Raw genomic sequence first — 16,450 nt, 5'->3', positions numbered from 1 at the left:
CAGAAAGCCAGAGAAGCAGACAAGCGACCTCTACCGGATAGTGCAAGGGTTCGAGGAGTCCACCCGTGATTACTTAAACAGGTTCAACAAGGAGAAGGTGGCTATCCTAAGATGTGATATAGCAACCGCTATACAAGCCTTCCGCCGAGGACTGCACCAGGATTCAGATCTTTACAAGGATCCGACGAAGCACCCTTGCACCACCTTTGAGGAAGTACAGATAAAGGCAATTGCTGTCATGAGATTGGAGGAAGACTCTGCACCAATCAGAGGCATCTATGATTCAGACCCAGTATCCAGGAAAGCTCTAATAGAAAAGAAGAGTGAAAGACGCAAACCCTACAGCAGGAGCGTGAATAGAGTTTCCGGAAATTCTGAAGGAAAGAGCGAAGCAGATCTGCCTACGAAAGTAAGTGATTATAGTTTTACTACAAATCTTGCAGGACTATTCAAAGCCCTCTAGGAGCTGGGACGCAGAGTCAGATGGCCAAAACTTCCAGATGGAAACCCCAGCAACAGAAAGGACACAGGCAAGAAGTGTGAGTTCCTCGGCAGCAACACCCACGACACCGATGAATGTCACTCCCTCAGAAAGGAAGTCAAATTCCACTATGATCAAGGAAACCCGGATCACCTCCTACCTGCAAACGCAACCGAGTAAACTCAACGGATCGGGTTACGCCATCTCCTCCTCCTCAATGCACTAGAACGTGAATGTTATTACGGGTGGATCGGAGTCAGTGTGGGACGATATTCGATAGCAAAGAGGCATGCGACCAGAACTAAAGGAGACAGACCAGAAAGCTCCTGCAGGATTAACCGCCAGAATCTGTCGTCAGTCACCTTTGACGAAACAGACGCAGGATCTGCTCCAGAACAGCATCACGACGCCCTAATCATCACGCTCCCCATAGGAAATTGCGAGGTGAGGAAGATCCTGGTGGATACCGGAAGCTCCGTCAACTTGATCATGTTAGAGACACTCAAAGGCATGGGATTCACCGAGAAAGATCTAGCCAAGAAGGCGGTCCCCTTGGTTGGTTTCAGTGGCGAAACAAAGCACTCCCTAGGAGAAATCGTCATCCCAACCTACGCCGGAGGTGTAAACAAGCAGGTAAGGTATCTGGTTATTGACGGACCCTCTACTTACAATGTGATCCTTGGCATGCCCTGGATCCACGAAATGAAAGCAATTCCCTAAATGTACCACCAGTGCCTGAAGTTTCCAACACCTTGGGGGGTGCAAGAGATACGTGGGGACCAGGAAGAAGCTAAGGATTGTTATAAGGTGGCTCTGAAGTCAACAACCAGCTCGCCCGCATAGCAATTACAGAGCCAGCACATCCAGGACGAGTAGATTGAGCCTCAGCAGGCAGAACTGGACGAAGTCATCCTGGACGCGCTGCATCCAGAACGAACTGTGCTCATTGGATCTGAATGTACAGGTAACATTCGTGAGGAACTCGTTCAATTATTGAGAACTAACATAGACTGCTTTGCTTGGTCACATGATGATATGATAAGGATACACCCAAGTGTGATAACTCACAAGCTAAGTGTGGATCCAAGCTATAAACATGTGCAGCAGAAAAGAAGAAAATTTGCTTCTGAAACGAACCAGGTCATAAACCAAGAAGTAGACAACCTGCTTGCTACAGGAAAAATTCGAGAAGTAAAATATCCAGAATGGTTGTCTAATGTGGTGGTGGTTCCGAAGAAGAATGGCAAGTGGAGGGTCTGCGTCGATTTCACGGATTTAAATAAAGCTTGCCCAAAGGATCCATTTCCACTACCACACATAGATGCCATGGTGGATGCTACTGTAGGGCATGAGATGCTGACATTCCTGGATGCCTGGAGCGGATATAACCAGATAAAGATGCACCCCAGTGACCAGGAAAAGACAGCATTCAGATCCGAGAGAGGTATCTACTGTTATAATGTCATGCCTTTTGGACTGAAAAATGCAGGATCTATCTATCAGAGGCTGGTAAACATGATTTTTAAAGAGCAAATAGGGCCAAACTATGGAAGTATACATAGACAATATGGTCGTCAAATCGAACCAGGCTTCGCAACACCACCAGCACCTGGCAGAAACTTTCAATACCCTAAGAAAATACCAAATGAAGCTGAATCCTACAAAGTGCACCTTTGGAGTATCCAATGGAAAATTTCTGGGGTATATGGTGACCCAGAGGGGGATAGAAGCTAGCATCGAACAAATCAAAGCAATTCTGCAGCTGGAGTCACCACAGAAACCTAAAGACGTTCAGCGCCTGACTGGGAGAGTGGCTTCCCTAAACAGATTCATCTCCAGATCCTCGGACAGATGCAGGCTGGTTTATGATGTACTTAGAAAAAGCCAAAGATTCGAATGGACGGAAGAGCATGAGAAAGCATTTCAGGAGCTGAAACGTTATCTCAGCACCTCACCACTTCGGTCAAAGCCAGAACCGGGAGAGCCACTATTCCCGTGCACATCGATCCACGAAGCGGTATCGGTGCGATACTAGTACGAGAGCGGGAAGGGTCACGACTGAAGATATTACATCGGTAAGTCTCTGCTTCCGGCGAAAACCAGTACACGTCCCTAGAAAAACTTGTCCTCGCACTAGTTACTGCATCCCATAAATTGCGTCCCTACTTCGAGTCTCATACAATTTCTGTGATAACTAACTATCCTCTTAAGACCATCATGAGAAAACCAGAATTGTCAGGGAGGATGGCCAAATGGTCCGTGCACTTGAGCGGTTACGATTTGAAGTTTGAACCTCGTACGGCCATAAAATCTCAGGCTCTGGCAGATTTTGTGTCTGACTTCTGCCCAGCTCTCCAGACCCAAACAGAACAGGACATTCTGAGTCTGGAAGAAGATAAAGGGGAACAAGTATGGGAGCTACATGTGGACGGAGCCTCCAATGCCAAAGGAGCAGGAGTAGGACTGGTCCTCAAGTCACCCCAGGGAGATCTCATAGTCCAGGCCGTGCGATGTGAATTCAAGGCCACAAACAACGAAGCAAAATATGAGGCATTGATCCTGGTCGAAGGCGGCTCGGATCCGAAAATCGGACACCTCCAGGTTTTGCGGTGATTCTAAGCTTATCGTTAACCATGTTAATGACTGTTATGAGGCCAGGGATCCCCGGATGATGGCATACCTAGACGTAGCAAAGGAGCTGAAAATCAAATTTGCCACGTTCAACATCAAGCAAATCTCCAGGGACCAGAATGCAGAAGCAGACGCACTAGCCACCCAGGGGGCAACCTTCAAAGCAGGAACCATCTCCACGATACCAATTGTCCACGTCTTTGGAGCCAAAGAACACTAAAATCTCGGCGGAAGCGAAATGGTGTCTTTGCACCGCAAGCGATGAAGAAAATACTCCAGACTGGAGGAAACCATAATTAGACTGGCTGCAGAATGATATCCTGCCAGCAGATAAAAAGGAGGTAAGGAGCTTCAGAATGAGAGCATCCAGATTCATACTAATTGATGGTGTTTTATTCAGGAAATCCCTCGCTGGACCCTACCTCAGATGCCTAGATCGGGAAGAGTCTCAGGCGGTTTTGCATGCTCTCCACAGTGGAGATTGTGGAAACCATACAGGGGGCAGGAGCCTGTCCAACAAGGCACTGAGGCAAGGATACTTCTGGCCCACAATGCGCAAAGATGCCATGGAATTCGCAAAAAGATGTGACGCTTGTCAGAGGCACGCCCACGTTAGCCACCAACCAGTAGAGCCTCTGCATTAGGTTATCTCACCATGGCCCTTCATGAAGTGGGGAATGGACATCGTGGGACCATTACCCAGAGCACCAGGAAACAAAGTCTATATGCTCGCCATGACGGACTACTTCTCTAAATGGATAGAAGCAGAATCATCCTCCCAGGTTACAGAAACCCAGGTGATATCTTTCATTAAACGCAATATCATATGCAGGTTTGGCATTCCATCTGAGATTATATGTGATAATGGGTACCAATTCATTGAAAATAAGACAGAAGCTTTTTGTGCTAGGTGGAATATCTCATTGCAGAAATCTACTCCTAGGAACCCCCAGTCCAACGGACAAGCTGAATCCAGCAATAAGATTATCGTCGAAAACTTGAAAAATAAGCTGGAGGAGATTGGGGGCAAATGGGCAGAAGAGTTACCTCTGGTTCTCTAGGCTGACAGAACCACACCCAAGTTTGCAACGGGACAAACTCCCTTCAGCCTGGTGTTCGGAGCAGAAGCAGTCATTCCATCCGAAGTTAGGGTCCCAACCCACAGATATGGATGCATAACAGAAGATCGGAACCAGGTGGAAATGGCAAGCAGTCTGGACATGATAGACGAACTCAGAACCAGCGCCCAGATCGGGATGGCTTCATACGGACGGTCGTGGCTAGAAGCTACAACAAGAATGTAAAAGTAAGAACCCTGCAGGTAGGAGATCTGGTCCTGAGGAAAGTCTTCCAGAATACCAAGAACCAGCAAGCAGGAAAATTCGCCTACAACTGGGAGGGGCCATACCAAGTAGAAAGCACAGTTGGATATGGAGTCTACCGACTCATGACTATGGAAGGGCAAATGGTTCCCAGATCCTGGAATATCACCCACTTGAAAAAGTATTTCACTTAAGTCACCAGCATGGTCAAGAATCTGGTACTCACCTACCGGATCTGACTCGGCCTGGGTTCTAGGTATTGCTTTAAATATTTTCTGGCTCTAAATATTTTTCTGTCTCTAAATATTTTTCTGGCTCTAAATATTTTTCTATATCTAAATATTTTTCTGTCTCTAAACATTTTTCTGGATCTGAATATTTTCTAACTCTGAATATTTTTCTGGTTCTAAATGCTATTTCTGAATTCAACATTTTTGGTTCTGAAACAACCTTATTTGTATTTTAATTCTAGTAAATTTTAAGTTACAAAACCACTTTGAATGTTTTAAGTATAGAATCCCTTTTTATTTCTTTCAAATGGCCAAGTGAATAAAATGCAAACTAATCTGGCAGAGTCTGTATTCATTACGGAAAGCTGTTGGAGCTTGTGTCCTCCACAAATTAGTGTGATAACATTTGTAAATCTCTTACAGGTTCACAAGGGTATACTTCGTATTTTAATCAGTTGATTAACGATTACCTAATAATGGTTGGCTTGCTAGAAAGTTTGACGTTATTATCATACAAATGGCGGTGATCAACTGGTCCCTAAAGGTCAGACCTATAGGATGTGTTTGAGAGATGTGGTTATAGAAATATAATCACATTGATGCCTTATATAACTAAACAGTTAGTCAATGTGTTGATGAGACAATTATTTAATGAAGATTAAATAATATTAGTTGAGACGAATTAACTGTAAATTCGTAAATTGAATATAATAAGTTATATTTAATTAAATGTATGTAATGTTAGCTTGGACGAATTAATATGTTAATTCGTAATTAAATGTAATCGGTTATATTTAATATCAACAAGATGAATGTGTCATAGTGGTAATAGTGAGGGTACTCAAACCAAGAGGTCATGGGTTCGATCCTCAATAGATGACAATTTACACATTTTATACATTTTTGGAATAACCGAAAATAAGAGAAATAACTCTCCTAATTTCGGATTATGGGCCGAGTAATTAGTAAAAAAATTCTACCCTAATCTCTCTCTCATACACGGTTAAAGGGAGAGATAGGAATAAATTTTTTAACCTAAATTTTTTCCATCTCACTCTTGCCTCTCATCTCTACGAAAAACACAAAAAAAACCTAAAAATTAATCAGTTAATTTTTGGATCGATTCTAGCATACTCAAAGGGCATTTCTCATATTGTCTTGGGTGCAACTGATAGGCGAATATCAACTTTGATATTGTTCTTAGGCCGTTTTTGTTAGAACCGAAGGTTATTTTATGACTAGTATTCATCACTTTATGATTCGTTATAATCCTTAAATTAAAGGGATGCATATAGATAAATCCCACAAGTGGTATCAGAGCAAAGGCCACGAATTTTAATTTTGATGATTTTCATAAAATTGTTTGTAAACAATAATTAGGGTTTGCGAGAAAAAAATATAATCGGTTGGTTTTTTTTTAGCCGTGGAATTTTTTTTTTTTTTCGTTTCCGTTACTGTTCACGGATGAACTGTATTATTAAAAAAAAAATTATTTTCTGTTTTTTTTTCTTTCGGTTTCTCCTGAAAAACCGATTAAAGTTTTTTTTTGCGGCTGTTTTTGTTTATGCCGATTTGAAAAGCATCCGAGAAAAGAAATTTTTTTTTTCTGTTACTGTTCATGTGGTTACTGTTCACAGAGGACAGATTTAAAAAAAAAAAAATTGTCTTGTTTCGGTTTTTACAGATAAAACCGTGTACAAAATAAGAAAAGGGCTGTTTTTTTTGTTTTTATTGCCGAAAAAAAAAAACTTGTTTTGTTTTTCCTTGATTAGCCGAGACATATAAAAAAAAGGATTTTGTTTTTGTTTGTTTTGGCCAATATTAATTATACATTACCTTTACAATGTATGATTAATTGTTGTGAAACGGTTCACAATTTTAAGATACCAAATTATTTTAAAGCAGTTTAAAATATTGATGGATTAAATTCATATTACAAGTTTAATATGAATTAAGATTAAATTTAATGTGATTAATTTAGGAATTGTCACTTAATTTGATTTAAATAGGTGGTTTGGATAAAATTAATCAACATAATTAAGGAATTGTGTCATGTATGTTTAATTTATTTTTAGTTGATGCATTTTATTTTTGTTGAATGAATCGTTGAATGAATTTATTTACGTATTTTTTTTGCAATCGGTTGTAATTTGTAATACTTAGTGTGGCCTTAGTTAATTATGTTTTCGTAATGAAGGAAACATAATTTTTATGTAATTATGAGATCTCGAATCTCCTTTATTTTTCTTTAGTTTTGGGTTTTTAAATTAGAATGTAATAAATAGGTTTATTATGTAAATTTTATTTATTGTATTTTTCAAAAGAAGACTAAAGATGGAGATTGGAGCTCACTCCCGCTACATGGATCAAGATGGAACATCAAGACAAGCTTCGCGGGTCCAAGGATGGATTCCAAACTTGTATTTAATGTTCATTTTGATAGGATAGGCCACACTAGGACTTTTATTGTTTTACGTTTTCATTCATATTGCTTTTCATTCACATGATAGTTTATGCATCATATTCCGCCTAAAACCAAACCACCTACTACTAAAATGCATGAAAATTGACACATATAGGTTGTATGTTAGTTTTCATAGACATACAGATGTCACATGCTTTTAAGCCATCACCTTAGTTTATTCATTCACGCATGCTAGATATTAGTTCACTTAAAATGAATTAAAACGAAGTTGATGGGATCTTCCTCTAAAACGGTAATTGAGATGAGTCTTTATAAGGGCAAACAACTATGAATCTCTTCTTCGTCGGTAGGCATAATATGACCCCTTCTACGTTGGGTAAGTAGTTGTGTTGACTTAGTTTAACTCAACATCATAGTCCGAAGAGTTTCTCGTGATTATGATGGACTAAAGATAGAATTTACAGAAATTTATCGACCAAGAATTCTAACGGTAGAATTAGCTAAAAGGTTAGCTTATCAATTTACAGAGAATTGAGTCTTGGGATCATTTATATAATTCTTGAGGGAGGTCAATTATATAAATGTTTTGATTCTTCGCGTTATGACAGTAGTTCATTAGACTTAAAAATATAAACGATGCACATGCTTATTATTTTTATTCTTCCTCTCGCAGTGTAGAACACGTTTATTTTGATAATACTGTTACAACAAAATGTCTGGAAATAACGCAATCCAAATGCCTAGTGCCACACTTGGACGCGAGTCCTGGCTGAAAATATTCATGGGCCAAATGAATCGGTTCACACGTCTCAAAAACGACGGTCCAACTTTGCGGACTGGGAGGCAGCGCTACGGAATGCTGCCATTGCTGACGGTAAGCTCTGGTACTTAGCTGAGCCAATACCGGTAAACCCAGGCCCCAATGCAGGAGTCAACGAGTCACTCGCTTATAGTGACTTCGTTATGGAAGCGGGTGCGATAAAGAACGTACTCATCTTTGCAATGGAAACCAATTTGCAGAGACGCTTCATTGCCCAAGGTGCGAACAAGATTTTCACCACACTCACTAACGAGTTCTCAAAAGCACCGAGAATCGTTACATATGAGCATACCTGTCGCTTCTTTGATGCGAAACTCCAGAAGGGCCAACCGGTTAGCCCACACATTCTTCACATGATTGAGAATGTCGAGAAGTGGAGGCTCTTGATTGCAAAATCGGTGAGAGCATTGTCATTGACCGAATGCTTCATTCTCTTCACGATGGTTTTGCCCTTTTCGGGCGAACTACTACATGAATGACTTGAAAAAGAGTCCTCATGAGCTACACTCCCTTCTCGTACAGACCGAGAAGGATATGAAATTGAGTGGGGGCATGAAGCAGGATGTTCTCACGATTTCCAACAAGGGTAAAGGTAAGGGCAAGGCTCATGGCGACCTAGCTGTAGGTAAGCCAAAGTTTAAAAAGCCAGGAAATGGTAAGAGTGCGCCTGGTGAGACTAGTGGCTCACAGGGCAAGGCAAAGAGCAAGGGCGGTGACATTGAGTGCCACCATTGTCACAAGACTGGACATTAGAGGAGGAACTGTCCCGTGTACCGTGAGGACATCAAAGCAGGCCGCGTCGTTCCTATTGGTATGTCATCTTATATTCATATGATTGAGATTAACCATGCAAGTTTCGAACTTGGGTACTTGATATTGGTTGTGGTTCTCATCTGTGTAATCATTTGCGGGGCCTAAAGAACATCATACCTCTCGAAAAAGGTGATGTGGACTGCGAGTCGAAATAGAGCACGAGTTGTTTGCTTTGTCTCGAAGGGAACATATGTAATCCAACTCCCTAGTGGTTTTGAATTATTTTTAAATAACTGTTACTATGTACCCAGTTTGTCTAAGAACATTATTTCTGTTTCTGTACTTGCTAAAGACGGTTTTGCATTTTCAATAAAGGATAATAGCTGTATTTTCTCTTTCAATGAAATGATTTATGGTAAACGAGTTTCCATGAATGGAATTTACATCTTAGATCAAACCACGGAAGTATTACACATGAATAATAAGAAGTTAAAGGTTGGTGACAAATATCAAACCTATCTATGGCATTGTCGAATGGGACACATAAATGAGAAACGCGTGAAGAAACTCGTCGATAATGGGACTATTCCCGCATTCGATTTTTCTACATATGGCACGTGTGAATCATGTCTCATTGGCAAGATGACTCGAATTTCCTTCAAAGGTGTTTGAATGCGCGCTAGTGACCTATTAGGACTCATACAAACTGACGTATGTGGACCTATGTCAATTACCGCTAGAGATGGCTATAGATATTTTATCACTTTCACGGACGATTTAAGTAGATATGGATATGTCTACTTAATGAAGCATGAAAGTGAGTCCTTTGAGAAATTCAAGGAATACCAGTACAGGGTACAGAACCAACTGGGTAGAAAGGTTAAAGCACTCCGTTCAGATCGGGGTGGCGAATATCTTTCAAATGAGTTTGATCAACACCTTAAAGACTGTGGAATCGTTCTACAGTTAACTCCACCAGGAACACCTCAATTAAATGGTGTGTCTGAATGGAGAAATCGAACCTTACTTGATATGGTTCGATCCATGATGAGTCACACGGTAGTGCCTGATTAATTATGGGGTTTTGCTCTTTTGTCAGCTGCTCTTATACTTAACCGAAGTCCGACTAAAGCTGTCGACAAGACTCCATATGAAATGTGGAAGGGAACGGTCCCTAACTTGTCCTTTATTCGGGTTTGGGGCTGCGAGGCTTATGTCAAGTGGAGACACGAGGATAAGCTCGGCCCGCGATCGGTCAAGACATACTTTATAGGTTATCCAAAAGGAACATTTGGTCATTACTTCTATTCGCCTACCGAACATCGAGTTTTTGTTGCGGCTAGTGCAACGTTCTTAGAGAAAGAATTTCTCGAGAACAAGACGAGTAATAGAGCCTTCGAGCCGCTTCGAGATTCCAACCAACAACCGAGGAACGGATGGAGGAAGTTGTTCCTCCAACTGATGATACGGTTAATATTCCTGAGGAACCTAGGAGGTCGGGTAGAGTCTATCATCCTCCGAACAGATACATTGGTATGGTCGAGGAGAATGACGTTTTACTCTTAGAGAGTAATGAACCCGCTACCTATAAAGGTGCTATGGCCTGTTCCGACTCAAAGCTATGGCTCGAAGCCATACAATCCGAGATGGACTCCATGTATGAGAATGACGTATGGGATCTAGTTAATTTACCTAATAAGGTAAAACCTCTACAGTGCAAGTGGCTTTACAAAATAAAGCGTTCTGTAGACGCGCAACCAGTAACCTATAAGGCACGACTAGTGGCAAAAGGTTTCACTCAAGTGCACGGATTGCATTATGATGAGATTTTTGCACCTGTAGTCATGCTACGTTCCATTCGGATAATCTTAGCGATTGCCGCTTTTCATGATTATAAAATTTGGCAAATGGATGTGAAAACCGTCTTCTTAAACGGTTATTTGGAGGAAGAGTTGTACATGGTGCAACCCGAAGGTTTCATAGATCCTGAACATCCTAAGAAAGTATGCAAGCTTAAGCGCTCCATTTATGGACTTAAGCAAGCTTCTCGGAGTTGGAATCATCATTTCGACCAGGTGATAAAAGAGTATGGTTTCACGAGATCGGTCGAAGAACCATGCTTATATATCAAGTCGAGTGGGAGCAAGATTGTATTCTTGATATTGTATGTCGATGACATACTCCTGATTGGGAATGACATTCCTCTCTTATCTTCGGTTAAAGAATGGTTGAAGAACCATTTCCAGATGAAAGATCTGGGTGAGGCACAACGCATTTTAGGAATCCGTATCTACCGAGATAGATCACGACGGATGTTATCACTTAGTCAGGAGTCTTATTTGGATAAGATTCTTGAGAAGTTCAGCATGACCAACTCCAAGAAAGGGAACCTTCCAATGACGACCGGGATGCGGTTGAGCAAGTCTCGATCACCCACGACGCCTGAAGGGATTGAGCGCATGAGTCGTGTTCCTTATGCATCTGCAATAGGATCGATCATGTATGCCATGATATGCACACGTCCGGACGTGGCATATGCATTGAGTATGACGAGTCGGTACCAAAAGACTCCGGGTGAAACACACTTTGGATAGTCTGTTAAAAACATCCTCAAGTACCTACGGAGGACTAAGGATTGGGTATTGACTTATGGAGGCGATACTAAGCTATGAGCAATCGGTTACGCAGATGCTAGCTTCCAAACGGATCGAGATGACTCAAAATCTCAGTCCGGGTTCGTCTTCACTCTTAATGGTGCTTTGCGGTCACCGGAAGAGTTCCAAACAGAGTGTTGTAGCAGATTCTACTACTGAATCCGAGTACTATGCCGCTTCGGAGGTAGCAAAGGAAGCGATATGGATGCGTCAATTTTTACAAGGACTTACGGTAGTTCCTAGTTCGAATGACCCGATCACCATCTATTGTGACAATAGAGGTGCCATCTTCCAGGCTAAGGAGCCAAAGTCTAGCAATAAATCTAGACATGTACATCGGAAAGCTCACCTGATCCGTGATTACGTGGAGCAAGAGGAGATAGTGATAGACAAGATTGCGACGGATGATAACATCGCGGATCCTCCCACTAAACCGTTGAATTATGATAAGCATGTAGGGCACGTTATTTCCATGGGAATTAAACGTGTTCCTGAGTTGTAGTACTTGATTATGGATTTGATACATTATCTTTTTCATATACTATTTATAACTTCATCGTTTTATTATAATATTTTGTTTTTCATGTGGATTGTACTGACAACATTGAACGCCACAAAGTGAACTGAATTAAATTATATTGTTTGGTCCATAATCGCCCATGTGAGCTGATAACTCCGGCTATTATATTGTGCAGTCGATTGATGGTGGGTTCAACGAGCCATAAGTCAAACTGTTGACTGATCGATCACAAATGCGAGATTATAACGATACCTCGTAGGACAAATTTTTGTGACAATGTAATGAAGTCCTAAATGTTTAAAACATTCGGTGCCAGGTCGTGGATAGGACATCCATTGTGTTCCTAGAGTCGATTTTTTTGACTATCGACTGTCTCTTGAGATTAAGGCAGTTTTTGGGTGACTTTGGTTTCTTTCTCACGGTCTGCCGTAACTGGAGGCTAAGTATATTTTTTCTGGGTCATTTCATACTGTGCTTACATCTGCAGGATTCGAGTTGAGGAAAATATCCAACCCTTATCAGGTATAGTTATTTCTCAGGGCCACTCGAGGAGTTGTAACTGAAATGCATGGCCATGCTCGAATGTTGATTCGTTTATCAGTTAAGTTACTCTCTAGTCGGGAAAACCACTCTTGATGATAATCGCTTGTAAAATACAACCTTTATGAATACGGATTTGCAAATTATTTTACATTGAGTGGGAGAAATTTTAGGATATGAGAATCGGTTATCGCACATACACTTGTGAGGACAAGTGGGAGTTTGTTGGAGCTTGTGTCCTCCACAAATTAGTGTGATAACATTTGTAAATCTCTTACAGGTTCACAAGGGTATACTTCGTATTTTAATCAGTTGATTAACGATTACCTAATAACGGTTGGCTTGGTAGAAAGTTTGACGTTATTATCATACAGATGGCGGTGATCAACTGGTCCCTAAAGGTCACACCTATAGGATGTGTTTGAGAGATGTGGTTATAGAAATATAATCACATTGATGCCTTATATGACTAAACAGTTAGTCAATGTGTTGATGAGACAATTATTTAATGAAGATTAAATAATATTAGTTGAGACGAATTAACTGTAAATTCGTAAATTGAATATAATAAGTTATATTTAATTAAATGTATGGAATGTTAGCTTGGACGAATTAATATGTTAATTCGTAATTAAATGTAATCGGTTATATTTAATATCAACAAGATGAATGTGTCATAGTGGTAATAGTGAGGGTACTCAAACCAAGAGGTCATGGGTTAGATCCTCACTAGATGACAATTTACACATTTTATACATTTTTGGAATAACCGAAAATAAGAGAAATAACTCTCCTAATTTCGGATTATGGGCCGAGTAATTAGTAAAAAAAATTCTACCCTAATCTCTCTCTCATACACGGTTAAAGGGAGAGATAGGAGTAAATTTTGTAACCTAATTTTTTTCCATCTCACTCTTGCCTCTCATCTCTACGAAAAACACAAAAAAAACCTAAAAATTAATCAGTTAATTTTTGGATCGATTGTAGCATAATCAAAGGGCATTTCTCATATTGTCTTGGGTGCAATTGATAGGCGATATCAACTTTGATATTGTTCATAGGCCGTTTTTGCTAGGACCGAAGGTTATTTCTTAATCCTTTATGTTTTTGTTTATGCAATTTAATTTTATGACTAGTATTCATCACTTTATGATTCGTTATAATCCTTAAATTAAAGGGATGGATACAGATAAATCCCACAAAAGCGTGTGTCCGTGGCTAAGCACGTACAACCGGGACAACCAGCCTCCCGCGATGCATTAGCACCCACGGAAGCCTGGCTCCTCTGGACGAGTGGGCATACTAGACCCCTTAGCCAGCCAATCAAACAGCGATGGCCAAACAAACGACGTGCATGCACAAATCAAAGCACCAGAAATGGTACGACACAAAGATATATCCACCAGAAAATACTTAAGTTCAAAAGCAAAATACATCTGGCACCAGAACCAGACCAAAATACATCAAACTGTTCAAAATAAAACTGAAATGTTACGCCCCGCAGGGCCAAAAACTAACTAAGCATGGTAAAAGTCTTTTAGACGCTGAAAAAGCTAATATATGTCAATGTGATCCATAGCCACAGAAGTTGCTGCCTGAGTGTCAGGAGCAGGAGAATTCACCTCTTCCTCAGCACCTGGATCGTCATTAGCAGAAGCAGCACCAGCCCCTATCAAGCAGGCTAGCAGATCCAGGTTCATGCCATCAGGGAAATCAGCAGCAAGCCTCTCCTCTTCAGCTCCTAAGTCCCAAGCCGAATGCTCTCCATTCTCGAACGCCTTTATGCACTTAATCTTCGTCTCCAGAGCAGCGTAGGACAAAGCATTCACCAAAGTCTCCCTAAGCTCAGCATTCTTCTCTTTCAACTCCTGCACCTCAGAAGCCTTCTCTTCCTGAATCTGGGAAACACGAGCCTCCGCATCAGAAGCACGTTTCTCAGCCTCTGAGGCACGTTTCTCAGCTTCTGAGGTGCGTTTCTCAGCATCAGCAGCAGACTTTCTAGCCTCCGCAGCACGTTCCTCAGCCTCAGCAGCATTCTTTTCAGCGCCAGAAATCCGCCCTTCAGCAGTAGATAGACTGTTCTGCAAACTCTGCTTCTGAGCAGCCTCCTCCAATAGCAGACTCTGGGACTTGTCTAAATCAGCCTGAATTTTAAGCCTGCCCTCATTAGCTACTTTCATCTACTTCTGAAAATTAGCATTTTCTGCTTCTAGGAGAGGTACCTTCTCCCGCATATACAGAGCCATCTGGAAGGACTGTCGCACCAGAACAGAGTGTCAAAAAAAAAGGCTTGAAGCAGTCAGTGTCCGTTTACCTCAAAGGAGTGCTCAGCTGCACGATCCACCAAATCATGCAAAGCTCTGCTGTCCGACGCATACCTAGGAGCAGGAAATAGCAGTTGGTTCATTAAGCCCAGGTTACGCGCAGATTTAGCCTTACCAAAGTCGTCTGGAAGCGTAAGGGCAACAACCCCAGTAGCAGGAGCAGATTTGGAAGTAGAAGTAGCTCCAGAAGCAGGAATGGCTCCAGATGCTGAGATTGAAGCAAAAGCAGACGTGGCAGTAGGGACAGGGCCGGAAGCAGGAGTAGGTCTAGAAACAGGAGGATCCCCAGAAGCAGACAACCCATGCCCAGGAATTGGAGGCCTCACGGCTAGAGGAGTGGCTTCAATAGGAGTCTGCTCCTTAGCTTGACCCGTAACAGCAGCTCTTCTCTTAGGACGAGGTCTAGAACCAGGGGTAGGGGTGGATTTCCTTTTCTCAGCAGGCTTGGGGGCAACCTCGACACGTTTTTTCTCTCTCAGGGCCAGAACGTCATCCAGTGAAATTTTTGCAGAACCTGGAAGCAAGGAAAACCAAGTCGGAGCCAGAAAATACCAAACATCCGGAAACAGAACATAGTCAAAATGAAAAGAACAATGCACCAGTCGACATTGATTCGCAATGTTCTTTTTCCTCGGCTTCCGTCTCCTTCACCGCAGAAGCAGAATCCTGAACCAGATTGGGGAAGGTCCTATGCTCAGGGGGTGGACCGAATAGCTTGGAAAGAGATGTAACTTCGTCGGAGGATGGAGGCAAGTGGCACAGATCTGCACAAAGAACCAAGTAAGGAAATATAAGTATCAAAGAAAAATTCACAGAAATAAGAGCATGCAAGTACCGTTAGTTGACCGCCAGGCACTGACAATGTAGTCAGTGGGAGCAGGAAGAGTATCTACTTTCACAAAAATGAAGCGGGTGAACCACTTGCTATCATCCGGCTTCACGGGGAAAATGATGCAATTCTTCTCCCCGTCTCTAACCCGGATGGTCACTTGACCCCGACTAAGGGATCTGACCGAAAACAGATGTGCAAGGTCCGGAAGACCGATGTCATAACCAAAGTGGCTATTCATAGCCACAATAGCAAGCAAAGTCCACCAAGTATACGGAGCTACTTGGAAAATAGCCAAATGATTCAGGTTCAGAAACTCCTGGATCAGAGGAGGAAAGGGAAACCTCAGACCCAGGCGGAAGGCATACTCGTACAAATATATCCACCCCCCCCCCTCACGGAGTTGGCTTTCTGGCCTGGGGTTGGGATATGAAACACCACATGGTCGGAAAAACCAAATGTCTCCTTAATATAAGCAAGATCCTCTGGAGTGAAGTTGGAATCACAGGAATGCTTGGCGGAAAGGACACCGCCTGAGAGGAAAAGGTCAGACGGCGCCGGAGGATCCGCAATAGAAGTTGAAGAGGCCGTTTGATGGGACATAATAAAATAAAGAAAAAGAAAGCAAAAAAGGAAAGATCGGCAAGGTACCTGTCACGGTGGCCGGAAAAAGAGCAATTGGGTGAGTAGTAAGGAAGATGAGAAAGTGAAAGGTAATAATTAGAGAAGTTGGGGAATGCAAAAAGGAGGGGGATACCGAGGGAGTTATATAAAAAGGAGAGTTTGAGGGCAAGTGGGGAGTTATGAGGCGGTTGTGAAATCAATTAAGTGGGGAAGTTGTAGAAACCAAGGTAACTTCTAAAACTTCGTCAGTTCTCCGCATCGCAACAGAAATTCCCGCCTAAAAATATTTTGAGACGG

This window comes from Silene latifolia, chromosome X, assembly GCF_048544455.1.
Source record: "Silene latifolia isolate original U9 population chromosome X, ASM4854445v1, whole genome shotgun sequence".
In the NCBI taxonomy this organism is placed as follows: domain Eukaryota; kingdom Viridiplantae; phylum Streptophyta; class Magnoliopsida; order Caryophyllales; family Caryophyllaceae; genus Silene; species Silene latifolia.
The sequence above is the reverse complement of the archived record's forward strand: the minus strand, read 5'-3'. Positions refer to the sequence as shown.